General features: G+C 46.3%; 1 protein-coding gene across 1 annotated transcript in view; it reads right to left on the bottom strand.

The window, feature by feature from the left end:
* SPTBN1 (spectrin beta, non-erythrocytic 1) overlaps nucleotides 1-2946 on the bottom strand; it is a 179511-nt gene extending 176565 nt beyond the window's left edge. The window contains exon 1 of the mRNA XM_036435327.2: nucleotides 2714-2946. The gene's annotated coding sequence lies outside the window, so the exon portion shown is untranslated. The remainder of the gene's footprint in view (nucleotides 1-2713) is intronic.
* Nucleotides 2947-18201: the final 15255 nt, after the last annotated feature.

The following is an 18201-nucleotide window of genomic DNA, read 5'->3' as shown; positions in this document are numbered from 1 at the left end:
AGTTCCTTCACTGCCCCGATGCCTTTCATTCTCTCAGATGAAGGTTTTGGTCAGTCCAGAAATGACAAAGCTACAGAGAACTTAACCTAACCGAATTCTGCACCTGATGTTAAACCTCCTGTGACATCAACACAGGATATTTTCTTACATCATAAATCCAAAATGCCTGGATCATCCATGGGAAAGACACTCCCGAACATCTTGACACAATGCTGTTTTATACCACCAGCAAAACAATACAGCCCAACTCCAAAAAGTGCTATGTTGTCACGGCTCTGTCTTAGAGGAGAAACTCGAACTAATGAACATAAACCACACCATCTGCCTTCGGTTCTACTTGGTAGAGATACCGAAAAGTCAAATGCCACCAACCTGGATTCAATAGAGAGTTAAAAAGTAAAAGTAGACACGCCCTTGCTTTGAAACATTGACCTTCCCTCCCAGACAGCACACTGAAATTCCCCTTTTCATCTCTATGGGTGACGTTTGAAATGTATCCCATTTGCCATCTCATACTGACTAAATGACCTTAAGAAGGGGCATTGAGAAGGGACCTTGTCCCCTAGGTACTGGCCCAGACTAAGTAAAGGAGAACACTGGCAACTATCTCCTGACCAGATACCGGCCTCAGAGGCCTTGGTGGTCTGCCCTTCTCAAACCCCTCCCCAGCCTCATCTGCAAAAAAAAAAAAAAAAAAGTATACAAAAATACATATAAACCAACATAAACGAAGCCATTTACCATCATAATCCTTTTAAGCATGACTAATCTAAATCTACAAAAGTCTGAATATCAGTTCACCACCAACCACGGCATTCCTTCACCTAATCATCCCTAATAAAACATCCAAGTATGTACTTGATTTACAGAAAAAGCAGACGATGAAAGCAAAGCAAACACAGGTTAATCAGTAACTACCCATCCAAAAAAAAAAAAAAATGTAAGTTCCTTTTAAACCAAGCTGTTCAACTACTGAATATAGTTAGCCATGTCTCAGGGACATAAAAACTAAAATAGATTGTATCATTTCAAAAAATTGGTTTCCTGTAAGAAAAAAAAAATGCATATGCTTAGTATTGACCGAAGACACAGAGGTGCTATCACGTCATAGCTATGAAGATCCAATAAACACCAACTTCTCATACATTAAGAAATCGATGGGTAGCTGGGCTGTGGCTACAAAAATGATGGGCGATCCACAGACAGAGGCTGCTGCAGACTCCCACCCAGTCCTGACTGCACCACTGCCTGCCTCGGCGTCCTCCTCCCTCCGGCCCCTCCCTGCGGCTCGGGTCCAGGGGCTGGAGATCAGATTCCCGTCCGTCTGCAGCTGCAGGCCGCCTCCCTCTGCCCGCATGAGCGCTGCAGGGCGCCCCTTCATCCAGCACAGGCAGGGAGGGAGGGAGGAGGGCACCCCAAAAAGAAAAGCGCCTCCCCTCTAAGATAGGTGACCTGGTCCTCCTGCCCCCACACACAGCTGCAGCAGCAGCATGACGGGGTAGAAAGCAGCTCTGAGCCGCGGCCAAGGGCAGCCCCGGACCTGGGTGGGGCCGGGCGGGGGCCGCAGGCGCCGAGGGGCCGTGCCAAGCCCCGCCGGCGAGCACCGGGGAGGCCGCGGTGCTGCTGCTGCATTGTGCTGCATCACGGAGCCATCCATCTTGCCGAAACAGCAGATCCCACGGCAACAAACCCACGGAATCATCCATCCTCCTCCTCGCCGGAGCACCTTCTCCCTCCCTCTCTCTCTCCCTGGCTTTTGAGTATAAGAATAACGGACACGTTATTTGTGTATCGGTGATCCCGACCACACTCGCCCTTCTCCATCTGGAAGGCAGGCACTTGGCACCTTTCCTATCACAAAACAAAGGGAAGGCTCCCCCCACCCCAAATAAAAGAGGAGGACCCGGAGGGAGGGTCCCCGCGCGGGTACGAACCTGTTGAAGACCCGGCGGCAGAGGCTGCAGGGCGGGCGCACGGCGGCTCCCGCCCAGCCCGGGGAGAGGGGGGACCGAGGGGGCGCGGGGCGGGCGCGGAGGGGAGCGAGGGCGCGAGGGTGAGGGTGTGCGGGTGAGGGGTGCGGGGTGTGGGGGGTGGTGGTTTATGTGTGTGAGGCGGGGGGATGGGGGTGCCGGGGCGCCGCCTCGGGCTCAGCTGCAGCGGGGCGCAGCCCGGACCACGCCTGGCCGCATCTTCCTCCCCCCCTCCCCCGCATCCCCCGTACCGTTAGGCTCCAAGCCCGGCCCTGTCACCGCCGCCCCCGCTCCCCCAAAAGCAGCATGGAAGGAGGGCGCCCGAAAATACACCCTCTCCGCTGCCCACGCCGCACCCACCCCCGCGCCAGGGGGCTGGAGGGACGAGGCGGCGGCGGCTGGGAGGAGGCTGAGCGCCCCGGCGCCCGGGATGGAGCTGGGCGGCCGCGGTGCGCACCGCGCGGGTTGGCGGCGGCCTCAGCCGGGGCCTGGCGCCTTGTACCCCGAAAAACCCCAGCACGAACCCAGCCCGGGAGCCCCAGGCTCCCCGCGCCGCCGCCCCCTCCCGGGCTCCGCAGCCTCCCCGCCCCCACGCCGCTCCCCTCCCCGGGCGCAGGGCAGCGGCGGCCAGCGGCGCCCTCCCGGCTGGGCCCGCGCCCTCCTCCCGCCCGATCGCCGCCCTCCCGCCGCCCGGGAGCCCCAATGAGCTGGCATCTCCCGGCCTCAGGCCCCCCACGACCTACCTCCCAAGGCCAGGGGGTGGGGGTGCCGGGGTCCCGTCCTCCTCCCGCTCCTCGGCGGCCGGCGGGCGGGCCGGGAGGCGATGCCCCGCGGCGGGGCTGTCCGCGGCCGGGCTCGGGGCTCACAGGACGGGACCGGTGGGCGCTGCTGCTGCGCGGGCTGCGCGCTCGCTCGCTCCTCCGGGCGGAGAGGCGGCCGAGGGAGGGACTGGAGGAATCCGCAGCCCGCACGGCGACAGCTGCACTGATTCCGGGGGCTGGGCGGGCGGGAGCGCGGGGCGGGGAGGAGGGAGGGAGCAGCCCGGGGAGGGGGGCCGAGGGGCGGGGAGACGGAGCGCGCACCCCGCGCGCGCGCGCACTCGCTCCCTCCCGCACACCCTCCGCCCTCCCCGGCGTCCTCCTCTCCCCTTCCCCCGGTTCCTCCCTCCCTCCCGCCCTCCCGCCGGCCCGGAGCCCCGCAGCCGCCCGCCCGGCGCCGGCTGAGCCCGCGATCGGAGCCTCCCCGGCCCCAGGCTCTGCCCGGCGCTGCGCGGGCACCGGCCCCGGCTGGCCCGGGCAGGGTGGGCACCGCCGCCTCTCTCTCTCTGCCCGGGCTTTAAAAGGGACAATGGGGGCTTTGTCCCCGCAGCCCAGCCGGCGATGGCCAATTTCACGTTTAATTGGAGGCTAATTCGATGATCGCCGCCGTGGAAAAGGGGGGAAAGGGGCAGCCTAATTTCCTACGTGGCTCGTGCATCCTCTCTCCCCTCCGTGACGTGGGCGTTTGGGGACGCGATGGGGAGACGGTGGTGAGGGAGGTGTTAGAAGGGCACCTGGTTAGTTTGGTTTTAGATCTGGGTGGTGGTGGTGGTGGTGGTGGTGGTGCCTTGCAGGCTCCGTGCAGCCTGGGGAAGAGCAGTAGGGACCCCTCCCTCCGTGGGAAATCTAGGGAGACTGGGGTGGGGAGGAGGGTTATTCCTCGGAGAAGTCCAGATCTCCCTCTTTTGTGAGTGGTTGTGTTTTTTGTTTTGTTTTGTTTTGTTTTTCCCACCATGTCCCTCGGGGTACAGATCCTACAAGGTATTCCTCCCACTCCTGCCTCTAGCCCCAAACGCTCGCCTCCACCTGTAGCGGGTGTTCTTCCTAAGTCACTCGCTCCTGGGGAGGAGGCACCGGCTGCAGGGGAGGTCCCCCTGGCTTGAGGGCCTGAGGTCTCCCCTTACCCACATATGGGGAGATGACACTGACGTTTTTCCTCCAGTGCCAGCGCCCCTTCCCAACCTTGGGCTCACCCCACCAACCCCCCCAGGCTGTGCAGAAGTGGTGCAATCACCACTGCTGGGGAGAAAATACGGTGCCATCACCATGACCACCACTAGAAATGGTCTTCAGAAAAGAGTCTGGGGAAACTGTTGCCTGCTGGGTAGGTGCCCAGCGGTGGCATTGTGAGCTTCGGAGGGAAAGGGGCCTTTGGTTGAAAAGACCCAAGGCTTTCCCCCTAAAGATCTGACTCTCACAACCCCTGAATAAAAACACAGAGATAAAAGACAATTAGTTTGGATCATGCTCCTATCGCAAATCGCCTGGTGGGTTTATATTTTTTTGTATGTATTTTTAAATGAAATTTTTTAACATAAAACATTACATTGTCCCAGCAATGTAGGAAGATGATTCTTCCTTTTAGGCCTTCACCATCAGTTTGGATGTCTGTACCAATGTTTACATGTGATATGTATGGGGGAAAATGGAGGGAGGCAAATATTGATAATTTAACATTTTTCTCAGAAAGTGGACTAACACAGCCAAAAGGTTAACTCTCCAAGGGCAGGGTTCTTTGTTCACTGTACATGGCAAGCACTTAGGAGGTGCTCAGAGATTTTTTTGTTGAATTGAACAGAAGCAACACGTAAGTGGCTGCCCTGATTAGGTAACACTGGAAATCATGAAAGTTGTTGGTGGTTTTTCCCCCCACTTATTTTGGGCCATGGATCCCAGCACCTCCCCACTCAAAGTGTTAATGCAATACCAAAGAAAAACAATGGCAGTACTGAAAAATGCCTGCTTAAATTCTTCCAATGCTATTCTGAAACGGTGACTCTTCACTGCTTCCTTTATCACAAATAATAGTACTTGAATAAATCTTCGTCTGATGGATGACTCACCTCCACTACCCCATTCCACCCTCACTTACTTTGAAAAATTTCCTTCAAAAGCAAGGCCACACACACCCTTAAAAAGGTCCTTAAGTGGCAGTAAGTATTCCAAAAATGTGAAAGACAAGGATTCAGAGTTTCACTGTACATACCTGTTCACAACTTCAAATTCTTACCTTTTGGTGGGAAAAATATCACCCAGGAGGGCCCAGTTTACCACCGAGCAGAGAGGAAGTAACAGGTCAGAGAAAAGACAGTCTGGCCTGGCCAAGTGGTTCAGTTGGGTGGAGTGTGGCCCAGTGCATCACGAGGTTTCAGGTTTGATTCCCAACCAGGACACATACCTAGGTTTCAGATTCCGTCCCTGGTCTGGGCACCTATGGAAGGCAACCAATTCATGTTTCTCTCTCTCTCTCTCTCTCTCTCTCTCTCTCTCTCTCTCTCTCTCTCTCTCTCTCTCTCTCTCTCTCTCTCCCTCTCCCTCTCCCCCCCCCTCTCTCTCCCCCTCCCTCCCCCATTTCCTGCCCTAAAAATCAATAACAAAAATATATCCTTGTGTGAGATTTTTTTTAAAAGAGAGTTTAAATCTGGAGATTATTAGAGAAGGTATATCTCTGTGGAAGGCAAGAATCTAGAAAAGATAAAAAGCCTTAGTAATGATGATAACTCAAAAGGGTTGTTCTTCAATATTTCAGGCCCAGCTTTGTGTAAGTTTATTATCCTGACAATAGAATCAAGGTTGATTTAAAGGAAACTGAAACGCATCCTTATCATGTCTGTTCTCTCTGTTTTTAAAAGCATGCAATTATATATATGGCTTTGCTTCCCACAGAAATAGTACTTTATTACAATTTTTTGCAGATGTAAAGGGTCCTCACATTTTTTGTTAATAATGATGACAAGTAGCAACTATAAAATGCTTTCTAGTTTTTAAAGTGCTTTAGCAAATATATTTTGTCCTTTTGTCAGTTCAGTGGAATACATATTAATATTAACCCCATTGTACAAATGAGAACACTGAGACACTGGTAGGTCAAGTGAGTTGTCCAAGTTTATTGACATAATTGTCCAGATTTACTGACATAGCTACACTGTGCCAGATACTGCTTAGAAGCTAGCATATCAGAACTGTGTATATGGGCATTGCATATGAATTACTAAAAAGTATTCTGTTTGCATGATGAAAAAAGTTCTGGAGATGGATGGTGGTGTTGGTTGCACAACAATGTAAATTAATGCAATTGAACTGTACACTTAAAATGGTAAGTTTTATGTTATGTTACTACAATTTAAAAAATTCTTAAAGTAATTTTGAGTTTAGTCCTCTTGAATAGTAGAGTAGATGTCCATCTGTTGAATTACACTTTCTCTGTGTTGCAAGCATATTGACTGATGTCCATGGCACACAGACACATAGACCAGATCCTCTGCTACACCTGTAGATTTCAGCTCCCTCCAGTTGTGGTGTATACTTATCAAGCCAGTGGATTTGTTCCCAAATTTATTTATTCCACTTATACTTATTATAGTTACTAAGCTCACTTATTATAATTGAGCATTACAAAAATTATAATGGGGCTGAGAGGTCTGGGTGCTGCCATCTTGTGGCTGTGGGCACCATTTTCTTTGTGATGGAGTGACAGTTAATTTACATATTACCCTTTTATTAGATAGGAAGATAGCCAAAAGGTGGAAACAACTCAAATGTCCATCAATGGTTAAATTGATAAACAAATGCAGTATATCCATACAATGCAATACTATTGAGCCATAAAAGGAATCAAGCACTGATATGTGCTACTGTGTATTAATACGCTATACACTTAATGTAGTATACTTAGCATATTTACACTTAGCATAATGAGAAAAAGCCAGACACAAAAGGTCACGCATTATATGATTCCGTTTATATGAAATATCCAGAATAGGTAAATCCATAGAGATAGAAAATAGATTGATGGTTGCCAGGGACTGGAGGAAGGGAAAGGAAAGAGTATTGCTAAGATTACTTAATTTAAATTTCAAATTTAATTATTGGTTCAGTTATTAGAAAACTTTAAGTATGTTTAGAACAACTTGGGTATTCAAATCTGCTTGTTTGAACTGTGAATTTTATAAAATCTACATACATATTAGATTCAAAGACAGTTTAAAAAGGGAATAAAAAACATCTCAATTTTTAAAATGTTGCAATGATACTATCTTGGATACAGTGGATTAAACAAAACTTATTTTTAAAATTAATTTCACCTTTTTTTTCAAATATTACTAATGCAAAAATCTCAAATACATGTGTGGCTTACATATTTCTCTGGACATCTCTGTCCCAAACGTTGTCCCTGGAGCCTTGGTAACTGGCATCCTCAGTATTTAGGCTCAGGAAGACTGAAGGAAAGCAACTTGAATCTGTAATAGGCCACAGAACAAGAACTTCAGCATGAGGTCATTTTCCACTTCCAGGCCTCCTCTGGTGCCTCCATCACAATGGCCTTGGCATCTGTGGTAGCAAGCCATGATGCTTCTCTGTGAGCAGAAGGCAGGCATGGCCAAGGTTCATGACTCGTGTCATTCTTCTGAAAGTCCAGAGATGACCTTGGCAATGACAGAGTGCCATTGCCTCAAGATATACCACCTGCCACCCCCAACCTCCCAATTTGACATAGTCTGCCCTGAGAGAGGGCAGTGTGAGTGGCCTGGTGGATTCCAGAAGTGGGCTAGATTCATGCTTAGAATTCATTCAAGAAATTGCAGAAATTCATAGGCTGATGGGTTGAGGAACAAAGAGAAACAGAGAAAAGTCATTCCCCACAGAGAAAAGTTTAACGTGTGGTTGCTTGGAGGAGAACGTCTTCTCTCTGGATTAAATGGTTAGATCTTGCCCCCTAGTCCATACTTCCAATGTCCGGATATCACTTCCCAGTCTATGCCCTCAGATACTGCGTGGGTGGGGATGCAGGGTCATAGCATAAATGTTACATCTCATTCTCAGAGGCCGACACAAATACAGAGGCTATCTGAGCATTTGCTATGGAGGCAATGAAATTCTCTTCTTGCTTGCTTCTCATGGTTGCCAGTCTGGTTTCTTCTCTTGGGTTTATTCTTTTACACATGAATAATAGAGGTTTCAATTTTAATACTTTAATGTAAGACTGAGATTGGACTCCTTAAAGAATCACACACACAAAAAAAGTGAGGAAATATTGGCTAAATTTCAGTTAATAAGCAATTTTCCCCAAATGAGATATGAGGTGTAATAATTATAATTGTTTTGACATTATTTTTTTTTACTGCTAATATATATTTCTAGGCACCTTGCTAAGCACTTTACATGTCCAGTAGGTCCTCAAATAATATTGCTTCATTCAATGTCATTCTATATAATAAAGAGGTAATATGCAAGTGGTTGTTATGCCCTCATGCACTCACACCAGGGCTGGGGGACCTGAGGCCACACCCCTCCACCCAGCTGGACTTGATGGGGGACCTGAGGCTGCACCCCCGACCCTGCGGGGCTTGACAGGGGTAAGGGCTGGCCGGGTCTGGGTCTCAAACGATTTTGAGGTGCATGCAGTTGGGCAGGGACTTGACTCTGGGTCCCACGGTGCTCCCCAGACTCTGACAAGAGGGAGATCTTCATATACATTTTAGTGATTTTCTTTCATCCCTGGCACTTCTATTATAGAGAAAGGGCAAACAGCAATATTAAAAAATTTCCTCTAAGTAATTCCCTTTAAACGAGCACACATTTTTGTGCACTGGGCCACTAGTTTTGTTATAGTGTTGACAAACTAACTACTGTTCATAGCAATTAGCCTGTGGTAAAATTGGCTTCCTTTTACCTCATTTTGCCACAGTTCCAAGAATGTCATTAAGTGAGGATTTACTGTACTCATTTAACCCTCACAACTAATCTTTGTGGTGCTTACTAATATTATTCCCATTTTTCTAATGAGAAAATTGAGGCGCAAAGAGGTTGGGTCAGTTGCCTGTGGTTGAACAGCTAATATGTGATGAAAACTGAATTCCAACCCAGGTCCATCTGTCAGCAAAGCTGTTTCCAAAAGTTTGAAAAGGGAAAGGAGGATCTCAGACATTTTATTACTAGTTTTGGAAGCAAACATAATGACTCGAGATCTGTGGTCAAAAGCATACTTTTAAAAAAAAAATTGGCATCATTTTACTAAAACTCTAAAAATATGTTTTTTAGATGAAGGCTAAAAGGATGTATCTACGTTTAAAAAAATTTTAAACACCTGGATTCCTACGTGCTTATGTTTCAAAGTTCACCCAACTTGAAAGTCATCCGCTCCTTAGTAAGTGCTGCCAATATGGAATAAGAAGGGGAAAAAAAGTACTTTAAACAGAAAACCCCCCTGTGTTTGGTGAACAGAGCAGTATTGTTGTTTGTTTTTTGAAGGGGACAGGAGATGGGGGGAGAGGTGGGATATTTGTTTTTACGAGATCCGCTTTGAAAAGCCCTTCTGAGGCCTTCCCAGGAGCAGCCAAGGAGGCGTGCTGGGGTTTGAGGCAATACGTGCTGGGTAAGTATGGGCCGTGGCTCAGCTGCAAGTAATTTACATGCTCAGGATTCTCTCCAAAGAGGACCTTGGACCAAAGCGAGCTGAGAAAACCATGCGCTGGAGTTCTAATTGCTCTGGGACTCTCTGGCAGGAACTAAGCATATACATAGATCTAAGTTTCCCAAGGTGGTGGGCTAACCGAATTTGAGACGAACGTGGGGCTTCACCCACTTAGTGGGAATGGGAGTGCGGGATCCCCTTTCACGTCCCGCGTGGTTCAGGGCCCGGTTCAGGGTTCGGGTTCTGGAGAAGGGCTGCACACACAAATGAAAAGAAATTTAATTTGGTGATACGGGGCCAGGCAGTAATCCAACTCTACTGGGAGAACTACTCACTGCTCTGGCCGTGCTTATCCCTTTTATTGAGGCTATGGGGAAAACACCCATGGTGCTTAGGCAGGAAATAACATAGAAATTTACATAGGACAGAGGTGGAGGCTGCTTCAGCTAACAATGTCTCCACTAAAGGATGAGTGGTTAGAGCAATTAATGTTGTTGGCAGCCTTCCTGGCTTTCTGTCCACATCTCTATTAGAGAAACAGTAATTGGTTTCTGGCATGGGAGGATGTATGCTACCTGCGGAGTAGATTCTCTGGGAAGGTTGGGAGAGTTGTCTGAAAGCTTTCTCTGAATTGTGTCTTAGGTGGTACCCTGTAGGCACTGCTCTCTTCCACCATCCACAAGCTTTCTCCATCATCCCTCTATTAATTTGCCCTCCAAGAGGATAGGAGATTTCGCTAGGCTGATTGTCTCCTCTTCCCCAGCCTGATTCTCCCAGATTCTCCAAAAAGAACAGGGGTGCTGACACGGTGGCCCTGAGACCTCACATGATCACCAGCTACGTCCCAGATGGAGGCAGACCTCTCGTTTCTGAACGGCCTGCACCAGGTGGCATGAACTGGAAAACCAACGTGGCCGGCCTCGGAAGAAAACTCCAGGAAGACCTCCGCTGCCACGTTTCCCTTTGCGACGACACAGGGCTTCACGCCCCAGCACGAAGCGGCAGCATTGAAGTAACAGACCATTCCTTAGTTCTTCCCTAGGCCACGGAAAACTGAAAATAAACAAGATGACCGTCTGTTTTTGTTAAAAACACTCATTGTCACAAGCAGAGGTTTCGCTTTTAAATTTAGCTTTCTCTTTGAGTCTGCAATATATCCACCTTAAACGCATTTACATATTGATTTTAAGAATCAAAACATTATTAAAAGGTTGGCATTGCAATTCTCACTCTCACCCAGTACCCATTCACCCTACACCTCACCCCAATTTGCTATAAACACTTAAATTTTTAAAATATATTCTTTCAGGGTACCCTTCCCAATGTCTCCTTAGACATATATAGACAAAATCAAATATATACTTATTATTTCTCTCCCTTTATTATAATACAACAGGTAGCATACTGCAAACAGTTCTGAGCCTTGCTTTTTTCCCCCCACTCAATAAATCCTAGAGATCTTCCCTTATTACTCCTGAGGGCTGCACAGAAAACAAGTTATCTAAAGCACTACATCCCAGAAAACGGGTGTGCTGTGTTCTCTTTTATTGTCTTTGTTTTAATGTCAAATAGAAAAGCCTGATTTTATTTTTGAAATAGAGATCTCCCAATTTCTATTTTAGTTCTTACATACACCAAGGTAAAGATGTTAGGAACAAATATATATAAATATATATATTTGAATTTCATTGATACTTAACTGATGGTTTAATACATAATACACTGTTGCTATCGTAGCATATAAGAGAGTATATCCAAAAATAATACCTTCATCCCCTCCCTCCAAAAATCCTCATGAAATGTAAAATTTACACACGTGGTGTGGCTGAACCAAGTAAAACTTTTGCTGTTAAGAAAGGATTTTGTGCCCTATCAGGTTTGGCTCAGTGGATAGAGAGAGCATCAGCCTGCGAACTGAAAGGTCCCAGGTTCGATTCTGGTCAAGGGCATGTACCTTGGTTGTGGGCACATTCCCAGAAGAAGGTGTGCAGGAGGCAGCTGATGGATGTTTCTCTCTCATCGATGTTTCTAGATGTTTCTAACTCTCTATCTCCCTGCCTCTCTGTAAAAAAAAAAAAAAAAAAAAATCACTAAAATATATATTTTTTTAAAAAAAGAAAAGAAAGGATTTTGCACATCTTAAACACTGTGTGAAGATAAATCCCATTGATTGGCTACAAATTCTACCCACGAAGGACATTTCTGTAGGCAGTTGTTAGTACATTTGATAACTTGGGTAGAGCTTTCTTTTAAATTCTAGGAGTATTTTAAGAATTTTTGAGAGAATTGTTGGAATAGCTAGAAATGCTATTGGTGATGGTTTTATTTCCCCAGATGATGAACAATTGTAAGAATGAAAAGGCTTCTTAATAATGTTCATTCTTGCCTGGCCAGCATGGTTCAGTGGTTGAGCATTGACCTATAAACCAGGAGGTCATGGTTTGATGCCCAGTCAGGGCACATGCCCGGTGGTGAGCTCGATCCCAAGTGTGAAAGAGGTAGACAATCAATGATTTTCAACATTGCTATTTCTATCTCTCTCTCCCCTCACTCTTCCTCTAATATCAATTAAAAAGTAAAAATAAAAAGATTTTAAAAAATAATGCTCATTCTTATTTAGAGAGCTGGGTAGATATAATTCGAAATTCTTGCAAAAACGTAAAGAATCACAAGTAATAGAGTTATTTCATTGTTTGGGGGATGTTTGATAGTGATCTCTTCAAGATATAAGATAGGATTGACTGCTGGATGTTTTCCCCAAGAAATTTTTTTGTAATAAAGTGGTTTCTGCTGCGGTTACTGTTATTAAAACCTGATTTTAATCACTCAAAGCTGTGAATGAAGTCCAGGGTCCTTCTTCTACCATTGCATTATGACTGGACGGTACAATATTTAGTACAATAGCCATCTATTTATTTTTGCTCTAAGTCTATAGTAAGAGGAACCCAAAGGAAAACACACACACAAATAAAATAGATTTATTCATGCAAATATTTCTTGGGCCCAAATGAACAATAAATAGTGATGCAAACGCTAGTGAAACGGATTGGAAAATAGAACTTTAGAGGAAAAACTGAGGATGATGCTAACTGCAACTGAATACAGAGCCGTCTCTAACCTAATTAACTGTCGGTACAAACATCGTCTTTCTTTGGACACCATATAGCATATACCTATGAACGTTTCTCAGGCATAGGCGATTGGAATCCCCAACCTATGAAACAGGGAAAAGGCTCTCTCTCATCTCAGGAACCAGAGGAACTGGAATTCTGTTACCATTTTGGTGCCTTCTTGGTTACGGAGATGAGTCGAAAATCTGTATTCAAGACCTGGGGTGAAAGGAAACCTGAGAGGAGTGTCCTGAATTGTAACTTTGGCACCACCCTCTCGGTGAGCTCAGACAAATGACTTCACCTCTTGTGTTGTTTTATCTCCCAATTTCTATTCCTGTTCTTTTATTTCCAGAGCTGCATGTCATCTGAGGCCTTGGGCACATTGCAGAGTAAATCTGAAGCAAATCCAGGAGGGAGGACGACACAGAGAGACAAGTACCTGGATAGGGACACTAAGTTTCTGCGTAGACTGTGTATGAGGTTTTATGAATGGTGTTTCGTGTGTTGGGCCATTTCTTGCACATTTAGACATTGTCTCCTGGCCCTGGGAAAACTGAAGTCTCCATGAGACATGCCTTGAATGATCATCAGCGTTACTAGTATGCTCTTCTAAAATAACTGGGACATATTTATAAACCACAGGCAATTGTTCTTGCTCAGGACACAGTCTAAACAAGTAATTTGAAGAATGAAAAACACTGTCAGCCACCCATGTGTTTTCTTTATTTACTATTTTCCAAACCAGCCTTGAGAGTTCCTATCTCCAGATCTTTGTTTATGCTGTTATTCTCTCAGCTTCGAATAACCTCTCTCCTTCTTCCAATCCTCTCCTCAAGGATCAGCTCAAATACCACTTTTTGGGGGGGGGAGGAGGGAGTGGTATTAGAAATGTCTTTACTTTTTGACATCATTACCCCCGAAACCCAGGAATCTATTTCTTGCAATTGTGAGCCACTGGTAGCCCTTAACACATTACTTAGGACTGAAATCTACCCTATGTTGTTCTCTCCTTTTTGCCATTACATAAACCTGGATTTTTAGAGAGGCTTCAAACTCCTACATGAATGATCAAGATTGCATCCAACACAGAGATAAAAACGTGGAAGACAAGCTGAGCTGTTGGGTCTCTCCAGGGTAAATGTTACTTACCTTCCCCCAAATGTGTGCATCCCCACAGAGTTTTTCTAAGAGTTCGCCTTGACCCGACTGGCCCAAGGATCTCCACCTCATCAGTTGGAGAACTCAGTGTGGCTGGTGAGGAAGCAGTCCTTTTGGCCATATTTCCCCATTCCTACGGAGCTGGAGCTAGCATTTCAGTAGGAATGGCCGAATGTTTGAAATTCTCGTGTTCCTATCAACTCAAACAAACATATTCTCCCCATAAACAAATTGTATTCACCTTCATACTCTCAGTGAATTGCAAGGAAACAGAATAATCTAAGTTTTGGTGGTTTATGGCATAAAACATCCCATTTCAGAGCAGCAGAAACAGAATAAGAGGGGCTCTAGCATCCACTTTTTAGCCCTGGCATCCCTCCAACCTACTAGCACTGTATTGCACTCCTCCGACATTAACCATTGGCTGCCTGCTCTTCCTGGCTTCATGCTTGCATTAAAAAAAAAAAAATAGTTTTCTTTTGATTTTCTTGTTTTCAGAGAGTAAGGGAGAGGGAAAGAGAGATAGAAATATCAACGATGAGAGAGAATCATTGATGTGGTACCTCCTGCACATCCCCACTCTGGGGATTGAGCCTGCAATATGGGAATTGAACTGTGACCTCCTGGTTCACAGGTCAATGCTCAACCACTGAGCCACGCCAGCCAGGCCATGCTTGCATTCTTGTTTTCCCCTTATCAAACTTGATTATTGGACGAAAAATTGGATTTGTACTTGACTTCACACCCTGCTGACCTCCTTGGATGTGGTGATTCAGTTTTTGCTCCAGATCTGAACTTCTCTTAGCTGCTGTTCACTCACAAGTAATCTTTGCAGATCCACTGATCTTGGTCATATCAGCCAATTCAAGACACCAGGCCTGCCAACCACAGATGATAAGCCATGCGTGCAAGCCAGAATTCGGGGTTGTTTTCCAAAAGACTCTCTTGCCTGGCCCTGACCCCTATGTGCTCTAAGCCCATTTCCATTCAGGCACAAACTCTTGACTGTTTTAGGGGGGATGGGCTTTGGATTTCCTTACATGTGTGGTGTGGTTACGGAGATTATTCTCAGAGGGAGATATAAAATAGGGGATGTAAGGCTGGAGTCTCAGCCTGGTCAGGAAGGAGGTACACACAGTTTATAAAGGAAAAATGGTTTGATCTCCTTCCCATCATTCTATCAGATGAGTTGAGGCCTTCTGGGAACGTGTTACAAGGAAAATGTTACAGGATAAGTAAAGGACTTAAGACTTTTGTAATCAATCTTCTTCCATAATCACTCAGTTCTTTTCTGTATTTTTTTTTTAAGGTAGAAAAACGTGTTGGCTTGAACTCCTAAGTGCTTATCTTATGCAATAAAAAGTCAAGCAAAGGGCAGGTCTTGGTTCAGCTTAGACTCAGCCAACTGCCTGCATTACTACAAGTGCTAGGAGTAGGAGGCTCTTTGCTCCTTGAGGATTATCATGAAATTCCTACTCAAGTGTTAAGTCTCCTTCCATGTAGGCTCTTTTCATGCAAGAAGAATATCTCAAGGTAGGCCATTAGGACACCTCATCCATTGTTGGCATTCAGCAAGTGTTAAATAAATCTTAAAAAAAAAAATCTTTATGCTATAATTTTAAGAGCACTACATTGGAAGGTAAGATTTCCAAAACCAGTTTTCCTTCTAACTGACCATGGGTGCATAACCTATCCTAGTGGTTGGCAAACTCATTAGTCAACAGAGCCAATTATCAACAGTACAACGACTGAAATTCTTTTGAGAGCCAAATTGTTTAAACTTAAACTTCTTTTAACGCCACTTCTTCAAAATAGACTCGCCCAGGCCATGGTATTTTGTGGAAGAGCCACACTTAAGGGGCCAAAGAGCCGCACGTGGCTTGCGATCTGCGGTTTGCCGACCACTGACCTATCCCATCTGGGTCTCTTCTGCTCACTTGAAAAACCATGAGGATTGATTTCAACACCTCCCGTTTTGAAATTCCCCGCTTAATGATAAATCCTAGTTGGCATCTAGGCACTAATGGAAAACCTATAAACCAGATGAGCTATTCTAAAATGTAATATAATATATTGGTATCGCTCAGCAATCACAGTAATATTTTAGCTTCAATAGGAAATCACCTTCCTGTTCAATAACTAACCAAGGTTAAATGAGATAATATATCCAGGCGGCAACATCTAGCATGCAGGGCACAATATATTTCCGTTGAAAGGGTATTTCCTATACTTGAGTTTCCCAACATATTCAATACAATTCTAGAAATCCTATTCTTTCATCTAGATGTATCAAGGCCACTGTGTCCTAAAAAGTCCTTTATCATGATGATTTTATTCATTCAGACTCCAACTAAGGATTACCCATTGCATTTAGGTATTGATTCTTAGTTATTGCTTATTTTGTTTTCGTCATCGGGAAAAGGCTTTATTTCATGTAGCATAGAAAGATGGAATGTCACTTATCAGCCTTGGCAACCCTCAGAGAAGACAGCCTTAAAGCTAGTGACCTAGGGCTTTAAGAATTACAGAAACAGCCTAAACTGGTTTGGCTCAGTGGATAGAGCGTCGGACTTCGGACTGAAGGGTCCCAGGTTCGATTCCGGTCAAGGGCATGTACCTTGGATGCAGGGACATCCCCAGTGGGGGATATGCAGGAGGCAGCTGATCGATGTTTCTCTCTTATCAATGTTTCTAACTCTCTGTCCCTCTCCCTTCCTCTCTGTAAAAATCAATAAAAATATTTTTTTTAAAAAAGAATTACAGAAACATGTTGCTGCACAGTGCCGTGGCTTCTTCTGGAGCAGCGTGCATGATTTTGCCCAGGCTAAGCGCTGGGGTGCCAACTCTTTTGTAATGCCCTGGGAGCCTGAGGCCCTGACCCAGCTGGGGACCATGGCAGTCCTTCCCTGATTCCTGGAAAAACAATCATCTCTCCCTTAGAGGGCAGCTGTGTAGCTTAGCTGAGCTGGTGTAGGCGGGACATGACTGGCTCACAGTGGGAGCTCAGAACATACCGCAGCCCCCTTCCGGGGACCCCTAAAAAAAAACGGCTGGGAAAACTCCCTAAAATATAAATTTCAGTAAGTGACACTTTCAGTCAAAATCTCGTGACTTGCCAAAACCGGTTTGGCTCAGTGAGCGTTGGCCTGCGGACTGAAAGGTCCCGGGTTCGATTCCGGTCAAGGGCATGTACCTTGGTTGCGGGCACATCCTCAGTAGGGGGTGTGCACGAGGTAGCTGATCGATGATTCTCTCTCATCGATGTTTCTAACTCTCTATCCCTCTCCCTTCCTCTCTGTAAAAAATCAATAAAATATATTTTAAAACAAACAAACAAACAAAAAAATCTTGTGACTTTAAGGTAATATCAACATTCCTCTGCTTGGTATCCAAGCCCCTCGGGAATCTGACCCCTGCTGCGTCCTTGCATGGTGACCTTGGGTGTGCCCACCCAAGAGGGAGCGGGCATCTCTTGGAGCTCCAGCCTCTGCCTCCCTTCTCTCTCAAGTCCCTCTTTAGACACACTGCCTTGTTCGTTGGCAGACAGACCAGAGAGAAGACTCTGCTCCATCAGGGTTGGAAGCTGCAAGCAAATGAAATCAGTTCTGGCTGATGCAAGCAGAAAAGGGATTTGCTGCAAAGGAGAGTGAATCGCCATGGAACTGCTGGAGAACTAGGCTGGGAGGCACTTCAAAGTAACAAGGGAAAGGAACAGCAAACGTGCAAGTGACCGCAACCCCAACTCAGGAAGCATAAAGCAAGGAAATCCACCGTTCTTTATAACATGCGCGAGTCCAAGGGCAAGGAGGCCCCAGCGGCTCTGGGACGGACTCCCCGGGCCCAGGTCTGCTCTTCCCAGCTCTCCTATGGTCACAAGGCACAGAGGCGAGCTAGTCTCTGGTTAGGGTTGGTCATGTCTGGGATTAAGCGAATTTCCCAGCATCCTTCATTGGCCAGGCGGGCATCCATACCTAGATATCGACCAGTCATTGACAGGGATGTGGACCAATCAGATAGCTTGTCTGTAGCAGGTGGGAGAGCAGACTGGCGCCACCTCATTGCAAACAGGCTGGGCTTCGCCTCCTGAAGGTGGGCATTTGCCAGATGCGCAGCTCCAGGTGCAGCAGGAACACCTGGCAGGAGACCGGAGCAGCTCTAGGCTCACTCGCAGGGCCTGGTACCCAGTAACCGACCGGAGAGAGGGGGAGTCAGCTGCGGAACCCCGCCCAGTGGAGTGCTAGGCAGCAGGCAAAAGCACAGCTGCAACCTGTGCTGCAAAATGCACGAGCTTAACAGCATGATATCGAGAGAGAAGGTATGTTTAAAAGATTATAAAACCAGAGATAAGGAGCCATGGGTCAGACTATTGGACCTCAAAGGAAGGGTGGGGATAAAAGGGAGAGATCAGCCAAAGGACTTATGTGCACACAATTGAGCCTAACCAGTGGTCAAGGACAATAGGGGGGTGGGGGATTGGAATGGGGGTTGAGGACAAATATGTGATACCT

The sequence above is a fragment of the Pipistrellus kuhlii genome, unplaced genomic scaffold (genome assembly GCF_014108245.1).
Source record: "Pipistrellus kuhlii isolate mPipKuh1 unplaced genomic scaffold, mPipKuh1.p scaffold_m20_p_13, whole genome shotgun sequence".
Taxonomy (NCBI): Eukaryota; Metazoa; Chordata; class Mammalia; order Chiroptera; family Vespertilionidae; genus Pipistrellus; species Pipistrellus kuhlii.
Note: the sequence above shows the minus strand (reverse complement) of the source record. Positions and strands in the feature narration are given on the sequence as shown.